The following is a 7,802-nucleotide window of genomic DNA, read 5'->3' as shown; positions in this document are numbered from 1 at the left end:
CGATGGGCAATTCGGACACCACAAACACAGCTGCTGAACACCGCTGCTACAGAGCCAAAGCCCCCATGAGCCTTCACCTCCCTCCACAGAGCAGATCAAGAGCATTCCTCAAGGCGATGTGTCCTTGGAAGACCGGGTCCCCAGACAATCCACCTCTGGAACCCCCATCGTGGTAAACAGGGCCCCCCCCATGGTATTAATGATGGCCAGTTAATTTATTTCACACATACAATGCCCCAAACACTTCACATGCTTGATCTCATTTATTTCTCAAAATCTCATTAAGTAGATGCTATGAATCCATTTTACAGAAGAAGAAACAGAGGGTCAGAGAGGTCTGTTATAACAGAACACTATTTAACAGAAAGGGGAGTGAGTATAGGACTAAGCACGGGAGACTCGAGAGCCAGTCTGCATAGTTTCGGCGCCCGTTCTCCCACCATCCTAGCTGTATCATCTTGAGCGTGCTACGCAACCATTCCGTGCCTCAGTTTCTACAGCTGCAGAACTATAATAATAACACCTTATCAGAACATGTGTTAACAAGCATAACCACCCATAGAATAGTAACCAGCGCAATAAATTCTCCATAAATGTCAGCTCTTTTATTATCACTGTTTTTATAGACGCCTCCCAGAGTCCTGAGTCAACAAGGGCATAAGAAAGATCCTGCCACCAGACCTCCAGATGGGTCCCCACCCCGCATCTGGGCTGCCGCAGGGAAAGCCATCTTAAGGAGCCCTCCGCAAGAAGGGAAGACATTCTTACCTCCCTCTAGGACGTGCCATAAAATTATTTAAGATATGGGCACCTGGGTGCTTCAGTCGATTAAGTGTGTGCCTTCAGCTCAGGTCACGATCACCGGGTCCTGGGATCGAGTCCCGCATCGGGCACCCTGCTCAGCTTCTCCCTCTGCCCCTCCCTCGCCTTGTGCTCTCTCTCTCTCTCTTAAAATTTAAAAAATCATATAAGATAAAGTCTATGTTAAAAAGAAAAGATAAAGTCTAGGTTGCTTTCTTTTTCTAACTATAAAAGTCTGTGTTTGTTGTAGAAAATTTTGTCAATACAGAATAGCGTAAAGAAAAACAATCACGCAGAATTTGGCCTCCCAGAAAGCCGCACTGACACAGGTCCTATTCGTAGTAGCTCTGTTGTTTCTAACTGTGTGCTCTCCTGGCCAAGCCCAGCAGAGGCTGCTATTGGAGAGATGAAATCCCCCTCCCATTCCCCTGGCTTTGCCTGGGACTGGCCCGGCGAGGACAACAGTTGATTCCAGAGCACGGCAAGGGGTGCAGGGAGTCCCTCAAGAGGGTGCTAAGAGATAGGCACAGGAATGTTTATTACAACAGAGTTGGTTTTTTTTTTAAGATTTATTTTATTATTGTTATTTTTAAATTTATTTGAGGTCAAGAGTGAGAGAGCACAAGCAGGGAGAGGGGCACAGGGAGAGGGAGAAGCAGACTCCCTGATGAGAAAGGAGCCCAACGCTGGACTCGATCCCGGGACCCTGGGATCATGACCCGAGCTGAAGGCAGGCACTTAACCGACTGAGCCACCCAGGTGCCCCAACAGTGTTTTAAGAGAAAAAAAATAAGTAGCAACCAAAGTGCGCAGCGATAAGGGACCAGCCATAAACATAATGGTACCTCCACTCAGTGGCGTTCTAGCAGATGCTAAAGACGCCCCGGTGTGGGGCCCCAGCCGGCTCAGTCAGGAGAGCATGCAGCTCTTGGTCGCGGGGTTGTGAGTTCGAGTCCCATGCTGGGTGTAGGGATCGCCTAAAGATAAAAAAAAAAAAAAAAGCCCCAGTATGAAAAGAGCTCAAAAATATTACTATGTTACAAAGGCAAGGGGCAGAGCCGTGTTCACAGTATGATTTTTCCGGGTTAGAATATCTATATGGCTACAGAAACTACACGTATGGGATATTTGAGGGACATTTTCTACCTGTATGAATTTTCTAGTCTTATACAGGGCATTATTTAAAAAAAAAATTTTTTTTAAGTCATGTCTACACCCAGTGTGGGGCTCGAACTCTGGACTCCAAGCTCGAGTACACGCTTCACCAACCGAGCCAGCCGGGAGTCCCCAGGGCACTATTTTTTAAAAAATATCACTGAGGATTATCTGGGAAGGAAGATTATGGGTAATTTTAAAAATCTTTCTATTGTGTATTCTTGTATTTAAAAACACATGAATCTTCTATTCTTGTATTAAAAATAATTTTCTGGGGCTTCTGCAGGGAGCCTACATGCACAGGACAGAGAAAGGAGCTGGTGTCAGCTTCCCGGAATTATTTTCATAGTTAAGTTATTCATTCAACAAATATTTATTGAGCACCTACCATATATTCCGGGTGCAGAAGCTAACGGGGTGTGCAAAACAGGGCCACGTCCCAGGGCTGTTGATCTCAACCCTGTCAACCCAAAGCCTCTTCATAAATCGGATCATTTTTAGTGTCTCTGTTAGCATATTAGTGAAATGCTCCAGAGCCTCGCCCGCACGTGGGGCACCTTGTCATCAGTTCCTACAAACGCAGATGGGTAATGGGGTTGCTGTGGGTGACACGATTTTCGAAATAGCGAACACCCCTAAAAAATTACTGTAGGCGTAGATCCCTCCCTGGAAATTTTAGTGTGTGTTAAAACCGTGGAAAAAATTCACTGTGTTTATTTGTAACATTCAGGTTCTGTGTTCAGATCCCTACAGACGGGTTCTTTGTCTCCAGGACCTTCCAGCAGGAAAGGGGAGGTTGGGAGAAGGACCTGAGCCTTGCAGGACAGACGGCTAGTGTCCGCTGCCCCAACCGCAGATCAACCAGCTCATCGTCGTCCCCAAGGCCGAGAAAAACAGAACTGCCTGGAGCGGACGCACTACACTGGCCATTGGGAGCAAGGGGTCCGGGCTGGCAGGCCGGCGGGGAGGCTTCAGGGGCAGGACCTCTGAAGCATCAGGACAGCCCTGTCACACTGCATATCTTCAGACAGCAGCAGGAAGTCCTGACCCCCAGGAAAAACTGGTGGATGAGCCCCAGAGCCAGAGCGGGGACCAGGGGGCTGGCTTTCCAGGTGTCAGACAGCAGGATCCTGGCTGAAGCAGACATCGAGGTGATAATCAAATAAGATCTCTGTTTTAAAGGACCTTAAAATAAATACCAAGAATGTGCCAGCTACGGCCTCCCCCGTGGCACAGGGCCGGGCCCCAGGCTATACCTATTTATTAAAAAAAAATAAAAAAATTGTTTAAGCTGCCTGGGAAGCAGGGCTATGAAACTCTTGCATCTGGATGTGGAACAGGGCGAGAGCGCCAGACCACGTATCCGTCAAACCCGGGCGATGGGAGCAGGCAATATTTCCTTATTCTTTCATTCCTTATAAATGTTATTTGTTAATCTTTCCTAATATTAATTGTAATTCATACATCTCCATATATGTTGTATTTTAGAAATATAACATATATACGTAGGAGACAAGTATTAATACAATTCTACAAATATAAAATATATGCCTATGAGATAAGCATTTATATAATTCTACAAATATCAATAACAATTCATATGTATCCTTAATAAAGGAATAGTTTTTATTCCCTATTCACTTCGCTCTAATATATTTGCTTTTTAATTAATAGCGCCTATTTGTGGTAAAAATATATTCACACAGCACCGAAGGATAGGTGAAAAGTGAAATTCCCCTCCCCCACCCCTAAACGCCCCAGTTCCACTTCCCAGAGGTTCGAACTTCTCATGCAACCTTCCCTGAAATGTTTTCTGTGCGTATGCAAATGTACGCATGTATACAGAGCCTGGAGCCTTTTAACAGAGACAGATGTGCTTCTAGCGTGCATGCTGTTTGGCGATTTGCTTTCTGCCTTTCACGATATCCTGGAGGACTTCTCTCCATGACAGTACACTTCGAGCTACAAATTCTTTTTGGCCGGTCTTGATTTCCTTTGAACCGATGTACCTCCATTTATTTAACCCGGAATCGGGCACGCTCTGGACCCTTGGGGGGAGCAGGGCACAACAGACCGGACAGGAGGAACTCACCCATGCGAGCATCTGTCTGGCACACCTGGGGAAGACCAGGAGGACCCCATTCTAGAAGGCGGTCCTGCTGTGTAGTTAGCCCCTCTCCCCGTGCTAGCCCGGTAAGCGTTTGAGTCATGGAATTAGAAGGGACCTGGGAGTCCAGTGTCCTCACTGCATGGATCAGAGACCTGGGGTTAAGAGTTGGCCAAGTCACTGCCCAGCTGCCGGTAGAAGCATACTGCCTCCAAAGTCCCCACAGCCCCGCGGACCCACCAACCCTCCCTATGGCATCAGTCCTGCCCCACCTCACGCCCCGGCATCCCGGCCTGCCGTCAGAGAAGGATTCTCCTGCCCTAGGAAGAACTTTGAAACTATTGAGGTGGAGCCCCCTCTTGTGCAGTGAGCAGCCTTTAAGGTGGCTTCTTTGGGGGGATTTTTTTTTACTGTATTTTTTTATTTTTCAAGATTTTATTATTTATCAGAGAGAAAGAGAGAGAAAGCATAAGGAGGGGGAGTGGCAGGCAGAGGGCAAAGCAGGCTCCCCAATGAACAAGGAGGTGCACCCGAGACTCAATCCCAGGACCCTGGGATCATGACCGGAGCCGAAGGCAGACGCTTCACCGACTGAGCCCCCCGGGCGCCCCCACCAATTCCCTTTTTAAAACAGGGCTGCAAGTAAATGATCTCATCAGACTGTGTTGGGTCCTCAGTTGCTGCTTTTTTACGAACCCTCCTTGGTGGGGACCCCGGTGGGCAGTGAGACGGGACCCGAACCAGCGGCCAGGAGGGAGGAGGTGCAGGGGGTCCACCGTGGGCGGGGTTTCAGCCTGGGGCGTGGCCACGTTGGGTTCTAGGCGGATGTGCAGGGAGCTAAGTCACCTGAGAAGGTTTGTACGCGGGTGAAGTGCACTATTGGTCAGATTCCGAGAAGATTTTGGAGTAAAACCTCCATGTATGGCGTCCTGAGGGTTTTTAGCAGTCAGCAACGTGGCTGCACCTCCCATTAGAGCTGGCAAGGAGGTGGCTGCCTGGACAGTCGGGGGCCAGCTTCGGTCCACCAGAGCCTTGTTGTATGGTGCGACATAGGCCTTGGGGGGTACCCCAGGGCCTGCTACAGAGCCTCCCACGTGGAGGGTGGGGGAGATTCTGGAATAGCCAGGAGGGGCAGACAGTGACCCTAACAATAGGAGGGACCAGGGGCTAAAGAACTTGGTACAAAAGGAAAGCCCGCTGTGTACTGGGCTACCTCTGTCCGTTGTCCCCTCTGTCCCTGCAACTCCAAACACAGCGCTCACTCACAGCGCTCCCATGTCCTTTAGCCGTGGGGACAGACGGCCCGAGGGCCACTCTGGGTCCGGAGGCCCCGGCATGCTGTGATCGAAATGGCCAGACTTTCAAAAATGGCCTCTGTGTTAAGGAAAAAATTATGGGGGTGCCGGGGTGGCTCAGTCGGTTAAGCGTCAGACTCTTGGTTTCGGCTGGGGTCGTGATCTCAGGGTCGTGGGATTGAGCCCCAGGCTGGGTCTGCTTGAGATTCTCTCTCCCTCTGCCCCTCCCCCACTCTCTTTCGCTCTCTCTAAAATAAATAAATCTTAAAAAAAGAAAAAAAGAAAAATGATGCATGACACTTGTTAAAAATGGAAAGGCAGGCCTTATTCAGGACACTCTGGATACAATGGCATTGTGCAGGGCAGGGACAGAGATTGGTCTCAGCTGTGAACACAGCACAGGCAAGTGGGGGGTACAGCCGAGAAGCAGGTGGAGCAGTGCCTGGAAGGTCACCAAGAGGTCAGTACTAAAATTACATTAAATTATGTCGGTGGGTGATGTGGGCGGGATTCTGGCTGAATAAACCCAACAGGATTCTCACTGAAGACAGGCCAAGGGGGTCAGACATCACCTGGGGACAGTGGAGAATATTGGGGTCGGATACCGGTTAGTATCCCGAGGAGGGAGGGCGTGTTCTCGCCAAACCAGTTCAGCAGAGCCCCGGCCAAAACTGGATTTTATTTTATTATTTATTATTTTTTATTAAGGATTTTATTTATCCATTTGGCAGAGAGAGCACAAGCAGGGAGAGTGGCAGGCAGAGAGAGAGGGAGAAGCAGGGGACTCGATCCCAGGACCCTCGGATCGTGATCTGAGCCAAGGGCAGACGCTTAACCTACTCAGCCACCCAGGCGTCGCCCAAAACTGGATTTTACACGGAAGTGCACAGATGGGCCTGGGAGAAGGTTCAGGAGGCTGACTGAAGTTTGGCCAAGCAGAGAATCCTTGTCGCCGGTAGGCGCTACTGTTCTCTTTCTGTGCGCAGGGTCCTAGGGCAGGACCAGAGCCCCTGGTGGGCGCCAGTGAGAATCCGAAGCCAGCGCCCCTCCAAGCCTGTCCTGGGAGGGGATGGAGGCCCCGTGGGGTCTCCCAGGCAGAGAGAGGAGAGGAGCCTGGCCCCAGGCTGAACCCCTGGCAGCGGACTCCAGCACCGCCCCCTCCTGGCTGCTGGTTTGGGGTCCCCTCTCACTGCCCATTGGGGTTCCCACCAAGGAGGGTCAGTAGAAAAGAAGCAACATGGTCAGACGGGATTGTTCACTTGCAGCCCTGGTTTTAAAAAGGAATTGGCCAAGGAGAAGAATGAAACCCACTGACAGGAGCGCTAGGTTTGGGGGTGGATTTCAGTGCAGCCCTGCCCTGTCTTCCCATATGCAACTGAGAGGGCTTTCTGAATGACTCAGACGCACAGGTTGAATTTCCAACCCCCTCCCCTAACGCCCCTCACGTGAGACTCCTCCTGTGGTGGGAAAGTGCATTACGTTAGCGAATCACATAATTCTAGAAATCTGCTCCAGTCCTCACACCAGTCTGCACCCTGGAATCACCCGGGGAGCTTTAAAAGCTTCTGATGCCAGGGTCCTACCTCCTTGGGGCTCAGCTTTATTCCCTCTGGGGTGCAGCCGGGAGTCGGGGTTTTTACATCTTCCTAGGTGGAAAGTAAATAAAATAAAATAAAATAAAATAAAATAAAATAAAATAAAATAAAATAAAATAAAATCTTCCTAGGTGATTGTGGTGTGCCACCAAGTTGGGGGACCATTCCTCCGCTTGGCTTCCTCCTTTCCCACATGGGGAAACTGAGGCCCAGGGGAGAGGAAGTCCTTGTCCAAGGCCCTGCCTTTCTGGCCTCCACCCCTGGGCCTAGGGTCCTCAGCACCTTACCCCAAGTCCCCCTCCTCTGAGGAATGACGGGTTTTCATTGCAGATAAGGGCCCCCAGCTCCCCCACCCCCTCACCCTAGGTGTGGCTGATTGCCATGCTAATTCCTCTCCACATCACCCTCTGGGGCTTCACAAGTACCCGTCAGCTGACCACTTCCTCCAGCCTCCTCCAAGGCTTCGAAACTGCGAGAAACTTAATATGGCCCCAAGAACCTTTCATCCCATCCGTGCCTTTCATCTGAGCCTTTTAAGGTGCTGTGAAAAGCTTCAACTATCAGAGAAACTCCAGGAAGAAGGTGGGAGGCAGGTACCACTTTGCCCATTTCCCTGCTGGCAACACTGAGGCTCTGGGGGAAGCTGTCAGTCGCCCCCGCTGAGCCTCCCACCCCCAGTTCCTCTTGAATAAAGCAGTTGACGGAAATCTGCAGGGACTGACAGAGAGCCCCGCTGAGTCTTCCAGAAAGAGCTGGTGGAGCCCAGGGCCGCCCTTGCGTGGTTGCCCTCCCGTGTCCGCTGTCTCGGCACCCTGTGTGGGGGCCGTGCTCCTTACTCCTGCACCCGCA

Source organism: Ursus maritimus, unplaced genomic scaffold (genome assembly GCF_017311325.1).
Source record: "Ursus maritimus isolate PB19 unplaced genomic scaffold, ASM1731132v1 scaffold_2, whole genome shotgun sequence".
NCBI classification, from domain to species: Eukaryota; Metazoa; Chordata; class Mammalia; order Carnivora; family Ursidae; genus Ursus; species Ursus maritimus.
This window is presented reverse-complemented; position numbering follows the sequence as displayed.